The sequence below is a fragment of the Macrotis lagotis genome, chromosome 4, assembly GCF_037893015.1.
Source record: "Macrotis lagotis isolate mMagLag1 chromosome 4, bilby.v1.9.chrom.fasta, whole genome shotgun sequence".
Lineage (NCBI taxonomy): Eukaryota > Metazoa > Chordata > Mammalia > Peramelemorphia > Peramelidae > Macrotis > Macrotis lagotis.
In genome coordinates this window covers 258029097-258049433 of record NC_133661.1, presented here as the reverse complement: position 1 = coordinate 258049433, position 20337 = coordinate 258029097, and the positions used below count along the sequence as shown (strand labels likewise).

The 20337-nt window shown below is 34.5% G+C and overlaps 2 protein-coding genes across 2 annotated transcripts in view; both read right to left on the bottom strand.

Annotated features, from left to right (window-relative positions):
• KTN1 (kinectin 1) overlaps nucleotides 1-20337 on the bottom strand; it is a 524036-nt gene that overhangs the window by 17174 nt on the left and 486525 nt on the right. The window lies entirely within an intron of this gene.
• PELI2 (pellino E3 ubiquitin protein ligase family member 2) overlaps nucleotides 1-20337 on the bottom strand; it is a 142464-nt gene that overhangs the window by 76668 nt on the left and 45459 nt on the right. The window lies entirely within an intron of this gene.

Below are 20337 nucleotides of genomic sequence, written 5' to 3'. Positions count from 1 at the left end.
AGAGTCAGAGTGAAAGGAGAGAGAAAATATAGTACATGGTAACGGAGAAATACGAAAGGAGAGAGTTGCGATCAGCAATGGCAACAGTGGAAAAATATGGAAGTAACTTTTGCAATGGACTAACCATAAAGAATGTGATCCATCTGTGACAGTTGTTGGTGTTGGAACAAAGACTGAAGCACATTTTTTATTATTATTATTTGGGGGGGGGGCAGGGCAAATGGGGCTGGGTGGCCTGCCTGGGGTCGCATAGCAGGGTGATCTTTGGAATGTCTGAGGCCAGATTTGGACCTGGGTGCTCCTGGCTCAAGGGCCAATGCTCTGTCTGCCACCCAGCCACCCCTACTATTATTACTATTTTATTTTATTTGGGGTCTTTTTTTTCTTTTTTTTTGGTTTTTTGCAGGGCAGTGGGGTTCAGGTGGCCTGTATGTCACACGGCTGGGTGATTGTTGGGTCTACGGGGCCAGATGTGGGCTCGGGTGCTCGTGGCTCCAGGGCTGGTGCTCCATCCATTGCACACCTGGCCATATCTACAATTATTATTATTATTTTTTTTATTTTAATTTTTTTCTCTCCCCTTTATCGCTCAAGCAAGTCTATATTTATGGGGGAGGGGTATTTTGTTTACTCTTAAACAAGAATATTTTATTAATGTAAAAAAACATTATTTGTACAAAATGAGAATAAATATTAAAGACTGAAAAAAAAAGAAAAAAGTTAAGATTCTGCTTCATCCAAAGAAAAAATAGTTACTTAATCTTTCAGCATGTCATGGGGAAACCCTTTTCTAAAACTACTCCAATTCCTCTTGACCTCATTCCCTTCAAGGGTTCTGTTTTCTAGCATATCCATATTGAAAAGTGAAGTACAGCTAAATTTTCTACACTATGGGGATTAGGAGTGCAGTACTCTATGATCTGGAAAATCTAGAGAAAATTTTATGGCCCTCCCTTCATATCAGAGTAGAAATCTGTTATAAAATTTGGGTTAAATATTAGGTCATAGGTTCTATGTCATCTATGTCATGCCTAACTCCCCAAAAATTTCCATTTGATTTCTTATGTCAATCCATGGTATACTGGAACCCCAATAGGGAAAGCTGCAATGTGGAAGGGAAAACTGTAATCAGAGACTTTTCCCCTTTACCATAATTTCTTCAGAGAATGGAAAAGACAAAACTTTCAATGCATTCCCCCCATAAATTTCGTCACCAACTGCAAGCTCTTTTTCTGAGACTTTAGTTTTCATCATTAACCTATTATACAATATTTTAAAATAAATTATTAAGGCTTTGAGCAGGATAACTTTTAAATGCTTTCTTAAAAAAAGAGGAAGCAGAGGGTTTTTGCATTCACACAATAGATAAGTCAGGATGCAAAACATCTCAACAAGCTAGAAATGATGAAATTCAATAAGCATCATTGTATATGTGTATATATTGTAGTAAAATAAAAAAAACTTTTTAAATATAAATAGAGGATGTATGGACATTAGTTTTGAAAAAGATTTGGGGATCTTTAGTGAAACAAGTTCAATTTGCCTGATGTGACAGCTTTTAAAAACTAATGAAATATAGGATCATATTAAGAGAGACAGTATTCAGGAAGAGATAACAGTAATAGATAACAGTGTTGACAATGGACCTCATCTGAAATATTGATATTCTGTTCTGAGCTTTACATTGTAAGAAAAAAATGATAAAACTATGATGGACTCAGCTCTTCTCAGCAATACAAGGATCAATGACAATTCTAAAGAGCCTGTGATGGAAAACATCATCTTCATCCAGAGAAGGGTTCTGAATTTCCAATTTTTAAAATTTGTTTTATGCTTCGTTTTTTCATTTTTGTCTGATTCTTCTTTCACATGATTAATATAGCAATATATTTAACACATATAGACTATATTCCCTTGATTTGCTGTCACAGGGAGAAGGGAGGGAAAAAAGGAATAGAGAAAAATGTGGAACTCAAACCTTTACAGAAAAATGAATATTGGGGGCAGCTAGGTGGCATAGTGGACAAAGCACTGGCCTTGGAGTCAGGAGTACCTGGGTTCAAATCCAGTCTCAGACACTTAATAATTACCTAGCTGTGTGGCCTTGGGCAAGCCACTTAACCCCATTTGTCTTGCAAAAACCTAAAAAAAAAAAACCCAGAAAAATGAATATTGAAAACTATCTTTGCATATAGTTGGAAAAATATTTAAAAAATAAAAGAAAAAGTAAGAAAGAAAAAAGAATTGACAATTTGGACAGTATTCAAAGGAGATTAATCAGGATGAAGATTCTAAAGTTAATGCCATAAGAAAATTGGTTGAAAGAATTTAGCATTATACTCTTTGACCCAGCAAAATTACTACTAGTCTGTACCCCAGAGACCAAATTAAAAGGAAAAAGAGTGGATTGGGAAATGCTCAAACAAGTTATGGTATATGATTGTGACAGAAATAGTCTTTTAAGAAATAATAAAAGGGATGGTTGCAGAGAAACCTGTGAAGACAAATATGAAGTGATGCAGAACAAGGAGAACAATTATTCACTGAGTACTATTTTATAAAGATGATGATAAACTGTAACGATTTAACAATTCTGATCAACAGAACAATCTGTAACAATTCTAAAGAACTCATAATGAAAAATGTTATCTATTTACCTTAAGAAAAAGAACTGACAGACTCCTGAGTAAACTGAAGCATATATTTTTTCACTTTATTTTTGTAAATACACATATATACACCCAAGTTAATGTGGAAATAAGCTTTGCATGACTTCATTTGCATAATGAGTATCTTATTTTCTGCCTTCTCAATGGGATGGAGAAAGGTAGAATGAAGGAGAGAATCTGGAATCAAAAAGAAAAAGAAAAAAAGACCTTAGCATGCTAAGCCTTGAGCAACACTCAGAAAACAAGAAAACTGTCTTCACATACTGAGGGGTTGTCATGTGGAAGAGGAATTAAATCAGTTCTATTTAACCCCAGAGAGTAGAAAGAAGTTGCAAAGAGGTCAGTTTAGCTTTAACTGTCCATCAGACCTGTCCAGAAATGTAATAGCTTCTCATCCTGGGAGCTCGTCTAGTAGAGGTGGGACAAGACCCTACCAGATGTTTTATCTTGGAGAATGCTCCTGTGTGGGGCTTGGGGTAGAAGACTACTGAGCTCTCTTCTTCAGGCTTAAGGCTGGTAGCACAAATCTAGTAAAGGTTAAAGCTGTGAGGCAGTGTCAAGGAAAAACTTAGTTCAAATCTAGTTCAGATCCTTCATAGTGGTGTGACCCTAAGCAAGTCTTCTACTCACCTCTTGTTCCCTCAACTGTAAAATGGTCCTAATGATAGAATTGTTGGTGAGATCAGATGAGATCCTATTTGTAAAGCCTTTAGCTCTGTGCTTGCTCCCCTACATCCCCTCTCAATAATACCTGTTTTTTGAAACCTATCTTTGTTTTTTATACAGACCATTATAAATCTAAAAAGCACTTTGCATACTGAGCCTTCAACACAATAAGCAAGGCAGGTGATACCCTCTACATTCTGTAGATAACTGACTTGAAGTCTAGAGGTAAGCCCAGTTGGAGTACTTAATTTGGAGTCAAGAGAACCTGACCTTCAAACCAGAGAGGACCTTTAACTACTCTGGGTTATATCCTTGCTTAGAAGAGGAAGGTAATTGACCTGGCTGACTTCTAAGTTCCTTTTCTTGCTTTAATCTATAACAGAATCTTATAAACAAACTACACATGATTTGCCCCAGGGCACATGTTGGTAAAGTGACAGGGCTGGAACTCAAATCCAATTTCTTTCCAATCTTCTCAACATTACACCTTTTCTTCAATGATACTGCTACTACCCTGGGGTCTTCAGGTCCTCAGCATCTCATTACTGGACTCTTCGGGTTCATCCTACCAGCTCTGAGGTGTCAAAGTGACTTTCTTCAAGGGTTAGTGTAACCATCTTGCTCCTCTATTCTATAAACCCCAGCATCTTCCTGTTTTCAGTATCAAAATCTCAAATTCTGTTTGACTCTCAACCTTTTCAGTCTAGTCATGAGTTTATTATCCATCCACATAAACACATTGGTCACAAATACTTAAAAATCACCCACCTGGAAAAGCCATATATTTCATACTAGATAATACTAACAAGGAAAATGATATTTTATTTTTACAATTTTCAAGTTCAGTTTCCAATTTGGGATTAACCAGTTTCAATATTTTCTGAATAATGTCTTCCTTTTACTACCCCATGATGGGTATGACAAGTATTTAGGGTTATTTTTACACCTACAAAAGGCAAATGATACCAAAAGTATCAATCAAAATCATGGAGGAAAATTTTGGCACCATTCTAAAGTACAAAACACCACCATTGGGATTAAAAAAAACTTCCAGCCACTCATTCTACGTTAATTTTAAACCATCATCTGAATCATCCTGGACAATTATTGGGCCCTGGTTGATTCCATACTCTTCCTGATATTGTGGTCATATGCAGCTAAAAAAAATAATGCAACTATAAGAAAAAGTCATTCAACCAAAAGAAAATGGGGTCTGTTGGCACAGATTAAATAAAACATTGAAATAAAAAATTTAAGGACATGCTAAATATACTACAGTAAGTTCACTTTTTATTCTAGTAGGAATTAAAATTTCCAGCCTCATTCGAGTTTTAGTTTCTAGAGCACAAATCAGGTACAATTTTGAGGTGACAACTGTATAATGCTTTTTAAAATAAATAAAAAATTTTCCAACTTATTCCATGTATTATAACAATAGGAATTTATTTAACTTCTTGGTCAGCTCAGTCTCAGTCTATGGGGAGTACAGGGAGCCTATTTACAGTGGCAGAAGAACAGAGAGCAACAAAGACTGAACAATAGTTGAGGATGACCAAAGTCCTGAGGAGTTAAATGAAAACTTTTCTATTCAATAACCCTTTGTTTTCCTATACCATCATTAGATAATAGCAAGAAATAGTCCTAAAACTTTAGTCTAAATCTTATTCAGGAGTCAAGGTAAAAAGTCAACAACACTTATATAGAGGATCAAAGATTAGGACTTAGTTAAAGTATATTCTCCTCTTATCCCTGGATAAGCTAAGGCTGCTATTGTGGAAATTGAAGGACATTCCCTTCAGAGGACAATGGTGAAGGGAGAAAACACCATTCCAATGGCCCACGTCCCCTGCTGAGTCTCAGTTTCCCCTAGGAAGGTGAGAAATGGCATTCTCTCAAATCACATGCTTTGTCTCCTGCCTTGGGGAAAGAAGAGTAAACACTATTCCTTTAGAGCAAGGAACCTGTCCTCTTGCCTAAATTGTATAAAGCCCTAGGAAGACTCCACTCTGAAACCAAATTATGAACATGGAAAATCTATCTAAATTAATTCTTCAGTGAATAACAAAGCCCTGAGTGGTCATACCTTCCCCATTACAATGATTCTGGACCTCAGGGATTCAACAACCTGTTCCTGTCCTACACTGTCCAATCCCTTAGTCCCACTCCCTTACATCAAACCCCACCAATATCCCACTCTAAAGCTACCTACCCCTTCCACTGTGTTCTTTGGAATTCCTGCTCCACACAACATAAACTCCCTTTAATCTTAAATCTTTTCTTTTCCCACTCCACTCCATCTGTTGGCTCTTACTGGGATCTAGATTTCTCTGGGCAACTCAGCTTTTTCTGGTTTCCCTTTCTAGCACTAGCTGCATTTTAACTTATGGTGGGGTGCCTCACCCCACCCAACCCTACCCCACTGCCTCACTAGTTAAAAGGGGGAGTTGGAATACTCGTTGCATATAATTTTGACTTCCAGGTACTCTCACTACCTCCATCATCACTCAATAACCTTTCCTCTCAATCCCTATCTATGACCCAATCAAAATTCTGGAAGCTAGAGTCTGGTAGCTACAGTTTCCAGGACACTCACATTCTTTGCTTCAATCACCTAGGTCCCTGGTTCAGTGTTTTCCTTCTCCTCACCTCTTGCTGTTAGACTAGAAGATGTCAAAAAACATTCATATACCCTCAAATTCCCAACCTCATAAGTCCTCAACTTGCTCATTTCACATGATTTACTTCTCCACCACATAAAAAATTATCATAGTCTCCTTGATCTTGCCATCACCCAGAAATACACTAATTTCCTGTTCATGACTCAGAAATGCCCTTATCCAATCAGAACCTCATCATTCTTCTCTTTGCCTCACAACTCCAAATCCTGTTCTTCACCCACAATGTCACCTCCAATCCCTTGACCTCTTCAGTTCTTTCCTAAGCCATTACCCCAGCATTATCTATACTCTCCTCCCTTCCCTACCTTGAGTGCCTAAGGTACTAGGAAAACTTTACGCTTTCCACTTTGCTTGAGTCTCTTGCTGTCCTCTTATTGTACCACCACTCTTCCCTTTCAAGCCTCAGCCTTGAATCACTCCCAACACCTGCTGCCTTGGCTCCTATACAAATGCCACTGCAGCTCTGACTTCTCTCTTCTCTCTTCCTCAATAAACTCTAATGGCTCCTCTCTCTCTCTCTCTCTCTCTCACACACACACACACACACACACACACACACACAAACTGCAGCTCTGTGACACTAGTTTCCTCCTTGCTATTCCTAGAACAAGACACTACTCTCGGTTTCCTTGGCTTCCTTCAAGTTCCAGGTAAAATCCAGTCTTCAACAGGAAATCTAACCTGTTCCCTTTTTAATTCAAGTGCCTACCTCTGTGGATAGATTCACATTTATGTTGTATGAAGGTTATTTGTCTATGGTTGCTTACATGCTGTCTCACCTTTAGACAGCAAACTCCTTGAGAGCAGAAGCCGACTTCTACTTTTCTTTGTATCCCCCATAACTGGCACATAAAAGGTTCTTATTAAATATGTACAGACTGAATTACTTTTATGATTTTTTGCTAGAATTAGCAAAACATTGTAAGAAGTTTGTAAGAAGGAGGAATGCAAAGAAAACTCACCAACCAACTTCGATTTTTAAAAGGAAATTTACAGAAGATGGGAAAATGGCAGTTAACGGGGAAGGGATACAAAAGCATGGCATATTTCCTGTATAGAGAGAGAGAGAGTTCAAAATGAGCTGAACTTATTGAGGAAAGCTGAGGACAACAAGATTGTTGCTTTTACTTATGTTAATGTATGTTAATTAAAAAAGATGGATAAGATTTGTTTTTATTATTGATATAATAAATTGTGTTAACAGTTTTTCTTATGTTAAACTATCCCTACATTACTGGTATAAATCCAGTCTGGTCATAATGCATAATCTTTATAATACATTGTTCTAATCTTTTAGTTATATTTTATTTAGGACTTTTCTATCTATAATCACAATGAAAGTGGTCTATAATTTTCCTTCTCTATTCTTAATTCTTCTTCATTTAGATATCAGTATCATATTAGTTTCATAGAAGGTGTTTGGTAAAGATCCATTCTTTGTCTATTATTCCAAATTATTCAATATTGAAATTAGTTATCTTTAAATGTTTGCTAGAATTCATTTGAAAATCCATCATAAATAAGACTTGCATGAAATAGTGAAAAATAAAATGAGCAGAACCAAGAGAACATTGTATACAAATACAGTAATAATGATTTTTAAAAAAACCTTTTGATTGACTAAGTCATTCTGAGTATTATAAATACTCAAATTAATTATAAAGGATCTATGAGGGAAGATGCTATCTACATCCAGAGAAATTACTGATAAATAGAAGAACAGAATGATTTTATACACAGACATACCTTTATATGTATACACACATACATGCCTAATGTTGGAGGCAGGAGGGTGAGATAAGGATGGGGAATGAAAAACAAAAACCCAGAAAGTCAAATGAAAATTTTAATATATATTTAAAAGGAATAGCAAATTGTACAAAATAATTTTGAAGTTTCATGAGAAATCCTTTTTATTCATTCTTCTATGTTATGAAAAAGCTCATTTTATATCATAATTTTTTAAAAAGAGGTAAGATCCCAATTTATAGAAATTAGTAATATAATAGACCACAGAAAAAGGGAGACTAATCAAAAATAATAAACAAGCATTTCCGTTTAATCTGAGTACAATATTCTCAGCCACGGTCTAGACTACAAATGAATTCCTCTTGAGTTTCACCAACCCAACAAAAACAATTTTGACTAACTTGTTAGTGTTGATTTGTTTCAATTTGTTTAAGTGATGTTTAAGTTGTCAGAGTTCAGTTATGATTTAAGATATATTCCTCCCAGAAAAAACATTACACAAGTAATATTGCAATCTCATGAACTTGAGTGAAAAAAAATTACAATGTGAAAAAAAGTTATACACATCAGAGTAAGGTAAAAAAGTTAATACTGCTTCATTAATACAAAACAAAAGTTACTTAACTATAAGATAACAGAATCCAGACTGTAGAGTACATAAAGGTCACACAGTGAAAAGAAAAAGAAAGGACAGAATCAGGTCATGCCTGATCAAATGTAAAAAATGAAGCTGAAATATAAGTAAAAAAAATAAACAGAACAAAATGAAAAAAATACTAGGGATGTTTAGCTAAGAATCTCTTCAAGGGGTAAGCACCAAAGGGAGAAATTTCCTAACAATCCCAAAGAGAATCTTAATGAAAACAATAGGTATGCGAGCCACAAGTAAGAGACAACAAATGAAAAACAGAATTGAATTAACAGGGTGGGGTTGGGGGGTATCAGAGCCAAGATGGCAGAGAGAAGCTAGGCACTTCCTTGTGCCCTCCCCAGCTTCCCTCAGAAACATTAATAAGGTCTCTAAACAGATTCTGGAGCAACAGAATGACAGAGCGCAGCACTTAAGATCCTCAGGAAAGGTCTGTCCAAGCCTTGGGTATAGGGGAAGCCTAGCCCAGCTCAGGCAAAGGCAGGGAAGGCAGCAGGAGGCTCTCCCCAGCCAAGGCCTAGGACCCCCAGTTCAGCTGGCCAGCAGCACAGCAGACCAACTGATAGGCTTTCAGTTACAGAAGAAGGCAAGTTTCTGGCCCCAGGCCCCAGAACCCCAATGACCATCCCAGGCAACCCAGGGCAGTGGGGAAGTAGCTTAACAACTGAGGCCCCAGGTAGAGTTAGTGAGCAGGGGGCTCTGATCTCCAGTGTGGAACACTGGCCATTGTGGGCCAGGAGCATAGCACCACTTTAAAAATCATGAATGATGCACTAAGCACAGAACATTACTATGGTGATAAGGAAGCTCAAAACATCATCTTGGGAAAATGCCTATATGTGAAGTCACAAGGGGGAACAATAATTTATCTCAAGTCCAAAAAGTCTTCTTGGAAGAAATTTTTTAAAAAGACTTTAAAAGCCAAGTAGAAAAATTGGGGGGAAATGGGAGGTAAACAAGAAAGAGTCAACAACTTGGAAAAGGAAACAGAAAAATTGAAGAAAACAACTCCTTCAAAAATACAACTGGGCAAATGGAGAAAGAAAACTTCTTTAAAAACAGAATTAGCTAAATATAAAAGAAGATGCAAAAATTAACTGAAGGGGATAACTAGGTGGCACAGTGGATTGAGCACCAGTCCTGGAATCATAAGAATCTGAGTTCAAATACAACCTCAGATACTTAATTATTATTTAGTTGTGTGACCTTGGGCATGTCACTTAACCTCAAAATTAAAAATGAACCAAACTGAATAAAATAATTATTTGAACTTTAGAATTGGGCAAATAGATATCAAGAATCAGTCAAAAAAATTTAAAAAATAGAAGAAAATATAAAAAACTGGGAAATGGATCCAGGGCGGATAATTTAATAATTGAACTACCTGAAAAGCATGAAAATAAAAAAAGAATCTGGACAATATCTTTCAAGAAATCATCAAGGAAAACTACTCTGATATCACAGGACCAGAGGGTTAAAATAGTTATTGAAAGAACTGGGTTAAAATGGTTATTGAAAGAATTGATCAATCACCTAAAGGAATCCTAAAATGAAAATTCCAAGGGATACTGTAGCCAATTTCTGGAATTATCAGGACAAGGAGAAAAATATTGTAGGTAACAATTCAAAAACCAAGGATTATGCAAGACTTGGCAGCTTCAACATGAAAGGATAGTAGGGACTGGAATGATATTCTGGGGGGCAAAGAAGCTGAGTATATCTTTCTGGGAAAAAGATGGACATTCAACAGAAGTGGGGACTTTCAAACGTTTCTGATGAAAAGATCAGAGCTAACAGAAAATTTGATCTTCAAATTAAGACTCAAGAGATGCATAAAAAAGGTAAATAGATTACTTTATACTCCTAGATGAGAAGATAATACTTGTAACTCTTGAGAACAGTATCTCTACTAGAAAGCACATAAGCTTAGACAGAAGATGTGGGTATAACTTGATTTTTGATGAGATGATACAAAAAATCTAAGGTGTGAAAGAAGTATTGTACTGGGAAAAGAGGAAAAGGAGAGGCAGAAAAGGCTTCTTTACATGAAGAAGTAAAATGGACCTATTACAGTACAGAAAAATAAGGGAGGGGTGAGAATTTCTCAAATCTTATTTTCATCAAATTTGGCTCAAGGAGGGAAGAACATATATATTCACTAGGGTTTAGAAATCTAGCTTGCCCTGCAGGGAAATAGGAAAGTAAATGAGAGGAAAAAAAGGAAGAAGGGGCTGATAGAAGGGAAGACACAAAGGGTAGAAGTAGGAAGGGAAAGGGAATTGAAGGGTGAGGAGACTGAAGGAAATGATGGTCAACTGCAAAACAGTAGTGAGAAAGGATAGAGTGAAAGGGGGAAGCAAAGTACAAACAGAAGGGAGACAACATGGAGGGAAATGCAGTGTGAGTGATCATAACCATGAATGTGAATGGGATGAAGATTTTCTAAGATGGAAAGATGGAAATAGGTAACAGAATTGATTAAAAACCAGAATCCTACAATATGCCTTTTACAAGAAACATATCTGAAGCAGAGAGACAGACATAGAGGTAGGTAAAAGGTTAGAGCAGAATATATTATGCTTCAGCTGAAGTGAAAAAAAAAAAGCAGGGGCGGCAATCCTGATCTCAGATAAAGAAAAAAACCAGATGTAATTAAAAGGGAAAAGGAAGGAAACTAAAAGATACATAAAAATGAAGTAATGTAAATATTAAACACATATATCCACCAAGTAATATAGCATTCAAATTCTTAAAAGGAGTTAAATGAGTTACAGGAAGATATAAAGAGCGAAATTAGTGGAAGACCTCAATTTCCCTTTCTCAGAACTAGATAAATATAAACACAAAATGAATAAGACAAACATTTAAAAAGCCAATAGAATATTAGAAAAGTTAGATGTGACAGATTTCTGGATAAAACTCAATAGAGTTAGAAAATAATCCTTTTGTTCAGCAGCACATGGTACCTACACAAAAACTGACCATGTTATCAGGAAATAAAAACCTCATAATAAAATGCAGACAAAATAAAAGCATTCTTTTGAGATCATTGATGCAATAAAATTAAATGTAGTAAAAGGTCAGGCAAAGACAGACTTGAAATTAAATGGAAACTAAATAATCTCATTTTAAAGATTGGGTGGGTCAAACAAATCAAAAATCATAGAAAAAAATCACCAATTTCATCTAAGACAATAATGAGGCAACATACCAAAACTTGGGGGATTATATCATTATGTGTGGGATAAAGACCACAGGAATTAAGAGTCTGGAGTTTGAGTCGGACAGCAGGAAAGGATCTTTTTATTTTTCTCATAAGAAAAAGGGCACAATCCCATCCAGCCCCCACTGCCAAAAAGAATGAGCCAGGGAATGTCAAAAATAGAAATTTGCAGGCTTCTTTTATTCCAATGCTAATTCTACCTCTAAATTCTTTCTTATTCCACCTTTGGCTAGTAAGACAAGCTCACAATCTTCTTACTAATACTACCCAACTGGAGCAAAGCAAATTTAATACTCATCCTAATTTTTCCAAATTAATCTCTATCCTATTAGAAAGTGATAGTCTTCAATCCCTTACTGCCATAATTATTCATAGCAAATCTCTACCCTATTAAAAGTGATGCTTTACAAAAACTTCATTATGAATTTCCTCTAACTAAATTTGGAGGTATACAATCAGAAAGAAAGCTAGTCCAATTCGTCTTGGAATTATCTCATTTTCTAAGAATCATATGTAACTAGGAAATGGGACAGATTTAGCTTACAAAACAGTATATTTATAAGGAAACTTCACTGAAGGTCATCTCTCAAAGTCAGAAGAAAGGAGAACAATAAATTGGGCACACAACTAAAATAGCTAGAGAAAGAACTAAATATAAACTCCAATTAAATACCAAATTAGAAATTCTGAAAATCAAAGGAGAAATTTAATGAAACTGAAAGTAAGGAAACTATTGAACTAATATATAAAATTAAGAGTTCAATTTATGAAAAAAATCAATAATAGGTAAACCGTTGGTTAATTTGATTTAAGTATAAGGAAAGAAGAAAAGGTTACCAGTATATAAAAAAATGAAAAGGGTGAAACCACCAATGAGGGGGAAAGTAAAATAATAATTTGGAACTATTTTGCTCAACTGTATGCCAAGAAATTCGATAACCTGAATGAAATGGAAGAACATTTTCAAAAATATGAATTGCCCAGATTAATAGAAGAGAAATAAAATGCTTAAATAAACCCCATTTCAGAAAAAGAAATTGAACTGGCCATAAATAAATTCCCTTTAAAAAACTCCAGGGCCTGATGGATTCACAAATGAATTCTACCAGACATTTAAAGAACAATTAATTCTGATCCTATATAAACTATTTGAAAAAACAGGTGAAGGAGTTCTGCCAGATTCCTTCTATGACACCAATAAAGTACTGATACCTAAATCAGAAGAGCCAAAGCAGACAAAGAAAATTTGGACTAATTTCTCTAATGAATATTGATATAAAAATTTTAAATAAAATATTAGTAAAGAGATTACAGCAATTTATCACTAGTATGTATATATGATCAGGTAAGAGTCATACCAAGAATGCTTAGATGGTTCAATATTAGAAAACAATCAGTGTAATTGACCATATCAATAACTAAACTAATAGAAATCATATGATTATTTCAATACATGCTGAAAAAGCTTTTGAAAAAATACAGCATCTATTCCTATTTAAAAAAAACACTAGCGAGCAAAGGAATAAATGGAGTTTTCTTTAAAATGATAAACAGTATCTATCTAAAACCATCAACAAGCACTATATTTCCTTCTCAATGTAGTTCGGTTGCATACTTTATACAGACAACAAGCATTGTAAAAAATTGAAAAAAAAAAGAGACAATTTCCTATCATAAATATTTTCTTGAGAATATTCTTGAGTTTGCAGAGTACTTAAGGAAACTCTAAGTTTGGTTGTATTCAACTGAAGAACCAGGCCTTTCTGAAGTTTAAAATTTGTGAAGGTGCCTCTTTTTAAAAACTCAAAAACAATAAAAAGCAAGCCATTCCTTTTTTCCTTTATTCTTCTTCCTTTCCCTCCTTTTTTTAAAAGACTTTCAAATATGAACAGACAAAAATTGAAAAGAATTTCTAGAGAAGAAGATAACAAGTTCAGCATTATGAGAAATAATTGTAACCCTTCAGAAAAATTTAACATCTACAAAGTTTTCCAAATTACACACATAGTATTTAAAAAAACCCCCAAAGGATTTCTATGTCATGTATAACTCAAGATAAATACAGATCTGCCAAGAGAACTGTAGAATACACCTCATACAGGGGTAAACATTAATGATCACTCAATAGAAGATGCATATTAAAACAACTCTGAGGTACTATCTCACACCTATCAGATTGGTCAAGGTGACAAAAAAGGAAAATGATACGTGCTGGAGGGGATGCAGGGAAATTGGAACCCTAATGTACTTATTGTTGGTGGAATTGTGAACTGATCCAATTGTTTCAGAGAGCAATTTAGAACTATGCACAAAAGGTAATAAAACTTTGCATATTCTTTTATCTAACCATGTCACTACTAGGTCTAGAGATCATAAAAAAGGGGAAAAGACCCACATGCAAAAATATTCATAACAGCTCTCTTTGGAGTGGCAAAGAATTAGATGATGCCCACGGGACTGAACAAATTGTGATAAATGAATGTGATGGAATACTACTGTTGTTTAAGAAATCATGAACAGGGGCAGTTAGGAGGCACTGTGAATAGAGCACCAGCCCTGGAGTCAGGAATACCTGAGTTCAAATCCGACCTCAGACACTTAATAATTACCTGTGTGGCCCTGGGCAAACCACTTAACCTCACTGCCTTGCAAAAACGTAAAAGGATCAAGGACAATTCCAAAAGATTTGTGACAAAAAAACCCATCCACATCCAGAGAAAAAAGTGTAAAGTCTTAATGAAGATCAAAGCATACCATTTTCACTTACTGAAACCTGGTTTATTTTTCTTTTTTCCTTTAGTTCTGATTCTTGTTTCACAACATGACTAAAATGAAAACATGCTAAACATGACTGTACACGTATGTCCTATATTAGATTATTCACTGTCACAGGAAAAGGGGAGGGAAGGATGGGTGGTGGGAAAACATGGAACTCAAAAGCTTACAAAAAAGATTAATGTAATGAATGTAATATGAAAATATTACAAAAAAGATGAATGTTAAAAAGAATCCGTGCATATAATTGGAAAAAATAACATTAAAAAAAGAATTGAATTATGAGCACTGGAGGAAAAAACTTGTAAAAAAATGATGAACAGCTTAAAACAAAGGTAGAAAATCTTAACCAAGTATGACTTTCTGAAAATGATGAGGAACAAACAAAACTCAATGATTCCAGAAGTAAAAGAAATATTATTAAAAAGCAAAAAAATCTGAAGAAACCTAAGATAAACTGAGTTATCTCTCAAAAAATCCAAACCATGGAGAAATGATTTAAGAATCACAGACCACCAATCACTTATAATAAGGCTAAGGCAACTTTAAAAAAAATAAACCTATCACAACCATCAGATTGGCAAAGAAAAATATAAAGTGTAATCACAACTGTGGGAGGGTCTGTGGAAGTGTAGGTATATTAAGAATTGTTGGAGGACCTTTGTTTAGTATAGTCGATGTGAAAATAATTTAACTCCAATAGGTCACTAAATTGTGCATCTGCTTTGAAATTCTAATACCACCAGTAAATCTATATACCTCAAAGAGATCATAAAATGAGTACAAGAACATAGAAAAATAAAAAATTTTAGAGCAGTACTTTATATGATAGTGAAGAACTGGAAATAAGTATGTGGTAATCAACTTAAGTATGGTTGAGCTAATTACTGTACATGACTAATGAATTGTTATGCTATGAGAAGGGATTTAAGGGAAAGAGAACAAAAGGGAGTACTTAAATGAGTGTGTGAATTCAGTGAACTGAAGTGAATTGTGTGTGTGAAGTGAGTGAAGGGAGTGAACTAAACAGATTTGGAAGAATAATGTATACTATGACTACAACATTTTAAAGAAAACAACTCTGGAAAATTATGATCAATTTAATTCAATTACCAATTACAACTACAAAAGATTCATAACAAAATTCAATAAGACAAACAAACAAAAACAACAACTGGACACAAAGTGTCTACTCATCAATTAGGGTATATTAAATAAATTATATTATATGAATGTAATGAAAAATCACTGATTTAGGATGACTATGAGGAATGGAGGAGGGGGATTGTATGAAACAGAGCAAAGAAAGCAGAACCAAGAGAATTAACGATGATAACAATGTCAATTGACCATTTATATGGGATCAATGATAATGATATTTGCTCTTCTGCTCTTGTGTTGCAGAAAAAAGCATCAAATTTGAGTGCCAAATCCCATATCTATCACTACTCCTCCTGAGAGACTAGGCAAGTTAAGAAAATATATCTAGGCTTCAATTTCTGTAAAAATGTGGAATAGACTAAGTTGATTATTTTCTCCCTATAGAGCTCTCATAGAATAATCTCACTTGTAGAGAAGTGATGAACTATTATTGTGAATTTTGCATTTAGTATCAGATAATCAGGATTTTAATTGTTTTGATTCACTGTACTTAGTTTAAAAGGAAGATTAATATTGCAAAAGGGGGTATTGGAAAGTAACAGTTGGGAAAAAATAACAAAAAAGCAGCTATAAAACTTTTAAAATAGTATAAAGGCTATACAAGAAAACCATTCCCTTCGATTATTATTCTCATAGTTCATTCTCAATTGGCTAGTCGGTTATTCTGTATCTCCATATACCTCTTAGTCAAATTTTATCAAATGGTTTATTTTTTTAATACAAGTAAGTCCAATTCTTTTTTTAAGTGATGTCATGTCGGATTTTAGTCTCTCTTTCTCAAAATGAATGGAGTCAAGCAACTATTTATGATGCTACTTTGTTACCAGTTTACTATTATGTTCTGGCAACTTTGGTGCCTTTTATACTATCTGCAGATGGCTTTTGTGTGTTTTAGGAATTTATGTTGTTTTTAAACCATCAGCCAATCAAATATTGAAAATTTGGTTTTAAAAAAACAAATCTTTCCTTCATGTCCCTCTCAAGGTGATTAAAAAAGATTAAAATGATAAAACTCAATGCTGATATCTATAAGAAAAATATATACATTAATTTACCATGGGTGAGGGTTACAAATTAGTGGAAATTATTTTGGAGAGCAATCTAGTAGAAAATTATGGGAAATTTATTTGATTTAGTTTCTATAAGTCTTTTTCTGCTTATTAACTGTGTTGCCTTAGATGAATCATCAAACTTCTCTGGACCTCAGATTATCATCTGTAAAAGAAGTGGTTGAAGTAGGTGATCTTTAAGGTATATTTTAGCTCTAAAAGCTATGATCCTATAAGGACAGCAGCTGATCCAGTAATTCATTACTGGAAATATATGGTGAGAGTTATCAAAAAAAAAGGAAAAAAAGTTTCTACAATTAAAAAGTTATAACAGCATTATTTGTTATAATTTTTTTAAAAGATGAAAACAACTGATAGCCTTTAACTGTTATTTTGACTGAGCAATTATAGACAAATGGCTGGAAAGTGGCTAAATCAAATCTGGAACATCAATATAATTAGATATGATACAATTAAGAAAAATATTAGTAATATGAAGAAATCTGAAAAGACTATATAAAATAACAAACAAAAACAATCAATAAAGTATGCAATCTAATTACAAAAACAGTAAATGCATCAATGTATAAATACATATACCCTTTATATATGAAAATAAATGGGTACAAGAACAAATAATTGTTATGGATATTTCATATTTGAAATTCCTGTGTTTAAATGGAAATGGCTGCCAAACAGGTTTAATTGTGCTTGTGGATTTTCAAAGTTATATTCACAATAAATCCCTTTATTTTGAAAATGTTCAATTAGGAATTGAGGAGAATTTAAAATGTCACTTTTTTCCCCACTGGCTAAAAGGATCCAAAGAGAAGTACTTTATTAATTTTATTTGGATTTCTTCGGCATTTGAATTATTCAACAGAATAAGTAAAAAACGTTTAGCCCAAGGTTTTATGTCAATATGATTCACAAATAATTGTCTGATTATAAGCAAATGAGATTTAATGGCATCCTCACAGTTGCCATTTCTACAACTATGCCTGTTTTTGAATATGCATTTTAAAGATAAATTCAATGCAGATATTAAACAAATTCAAAGTTTGAAAGCAAATCAGAAATTGAGCCTCAAGTTGGACTGCTGATCAATACCTCATACAGCGATCAATAACTAAAACCCAAGGTGATTCCCAAATATATTTATTTTCTTTCATGTCTTCATTCCCATAACCAGAAACATTGGAATTTGAATTTAGAGATTAAAAAGGCCCTTTCAAGGACATCTAGTCTAACCTCCTCATTTTACAGTAGAGAAAAATGAAGCCTAAATAGATTAAGTAATTTGAGAGAATCACATAATTTGAGAGTAAAAAGGGACCATACATAGGGAGCAGCTGGGTGGCATAGCAGATAGAGCACCCGTCCTGGAGTCAAGAGGACCTGAGTCCAAATCTGGCCTCAGTCACTTAATAATTACCTAGCTGTGTCACCTTGGGCAAGTCACTTAACCACATTGCCTTGCCAAAAAAAAATTAAAAATAAGGGACAATATCTGAAAGAAATTTTCATTCTAATATATGGACAAATGATCATCCAATTCCTACTTAAAGAGCTCTCTCAAGGCAGCCCCTTAAACTTTGTAGTAGATTTGGAATTCATTGCTGACATCATGGTCTAAACAGGACTCTTTTGCCACTTCCACCTGTAACTCTTGGTTCTTCCATTTGGGATCAAACAGGCTAAGTCTAATTTCTTCCACATGACAGCTTTCCAAATACTTGAAAGCCAAACAGTTTTCTCTACCCCAGTCCTTTCCCATGATTCTTGATGCCCTTGGGTGCCTAGCCTTGGTTGCCTTCCAATAAAACACTCAACCTTTTATTCATGTCCTTCAGAATCTGCAACATCCATAATGAAACATAACATTCTGACAAGATATTGTCTAGCAGTCTATTACCATCTTAGATCTCATCAGGGGCTTCTCATCTGGTAGCCCAAGGTCAAATCAGCATTTTTAGGGAGCAAAGCGGGGTGACATCATACTGTTAAACTTTATAGTCAACTAAAGTAGATTTTTCAGATTAACTACTATCTGATCATGCTTTCCCCATCCTATACTTGCCAAAGGTCACAGAGGTATAGCAAGTGGCAAAACCAGAAACTGAACTCATATGTACTGACAGCAAATCAATCAGTCTTTGAATTAAGCATATATATATATATATATATATATATATATATATATACACATACATACATATATATAAATATTAAATGAATTAAAATTGAGATCTAAGAAATTTAGGAGAGCGTTTGATATGACTGCAAACTTCCATGTGGAGTAGAAAATCTAGATTTGGAAAAATTGTTTGTTTTCATAACTTAGAAAGATGTCTACCCTAGATATATGATGGTATCCCCAAATGAACAGATGAGAATAATTTGTTTCAATGGCCATGAAGGCAGCTGAAGCAAGTTCTTAGAGCTTGGTCAGATATCAAGGACACCAAGCATCCCCTATATCCCAGGTCATCTTGACTGTTTTCTTGCCATTGGACTCAGATGACTCTGAAAGAGAAAGTGTACTTTGGACTAAGGACTTTGGACAATTCTGCCTCACTTAAATCCAATTCACACTTGAGTCAAGAACATCACCCCATAATGTCATTGGTCCTCTCTGGAAAACAATGCCAAGAAATTCTACAGGTTCTGAGTTTTTTTAATGGTATGGTAGCTGTAGGAAAATTCAGGTGTAGAAAAATCCAAGTATAGAAATGCCTTCATCAGTATAGGTCTACTACCCAAATGCTGCGTGGTGTAAAAGGAAGGACTTAAAAGGACCTAAAAGGGTACAACTAGGTGGCACAATGGATAGAGCACCGGTCCTGGAGTCAGGAGTACTTGAGTTCAAATCCGGCCTCAAACACTTAATAATTACCTAGCTGTGTGGTCTTGGGCAAATCACTTAACCCCATTTGCCTTGCAAAAAAAATGACTAAAAAAGGTCCTAAAAGGAAGGGGAATGAATTAAGCTAAGAAAATGATTAACAAATAGTTAAAGGAATTTTCATGACTGGGATATGTTCATGTAAGAAAAATTATATTACTAAAGTTAATTTACAGTCTTAATGCTATATTAGTCAAAAATAACAAAGAATTATTTCATAAACTTGATAGAATAATAACATTCATTTGAAGGGGAAAACAATTAAGGATGACAAGAGAAATAATAAAAAAAAGTTTGGAGTAAAGGAATAATATTTCCAGATCTCAAATAATATTACAAAGCAGCAGATATCAAAACTTTTGATATTGATTAAAAAAATGTAGATGAACAGAACTGATTATACCAAATGAGAATCAAATATGATGGAACTAATACAGTATTTAATAAAAACTAAAAGCACAAATTATTTAGAAAACAATTCCCTATTGGTTTAGAATTGTTGGAAAAAATAAACTGGGGGTGGCTAGGTGGCACAGTAGATAGAGCACTGGCCCTGAAGTCAGGAGTACCTGAGTTCAAATCTGGCCTCAGACACTTAATAATTACCTAGCCGTGTAGCCCTGAGAAAGCCACTTAACCCCATTGCCTTGCAAAAAAAAAAAATAGTCGTCAGAAATTAGAGTTAGACCAACATGTCACAATATACATGCCATAATAAATTCAATATGGAAATGTAACCTGAATATTAATGCCTTTAAAAATCAGGAGAAGATCATGTCTTCCACATCTACAGGTAGAAAGACAGGTTATTTC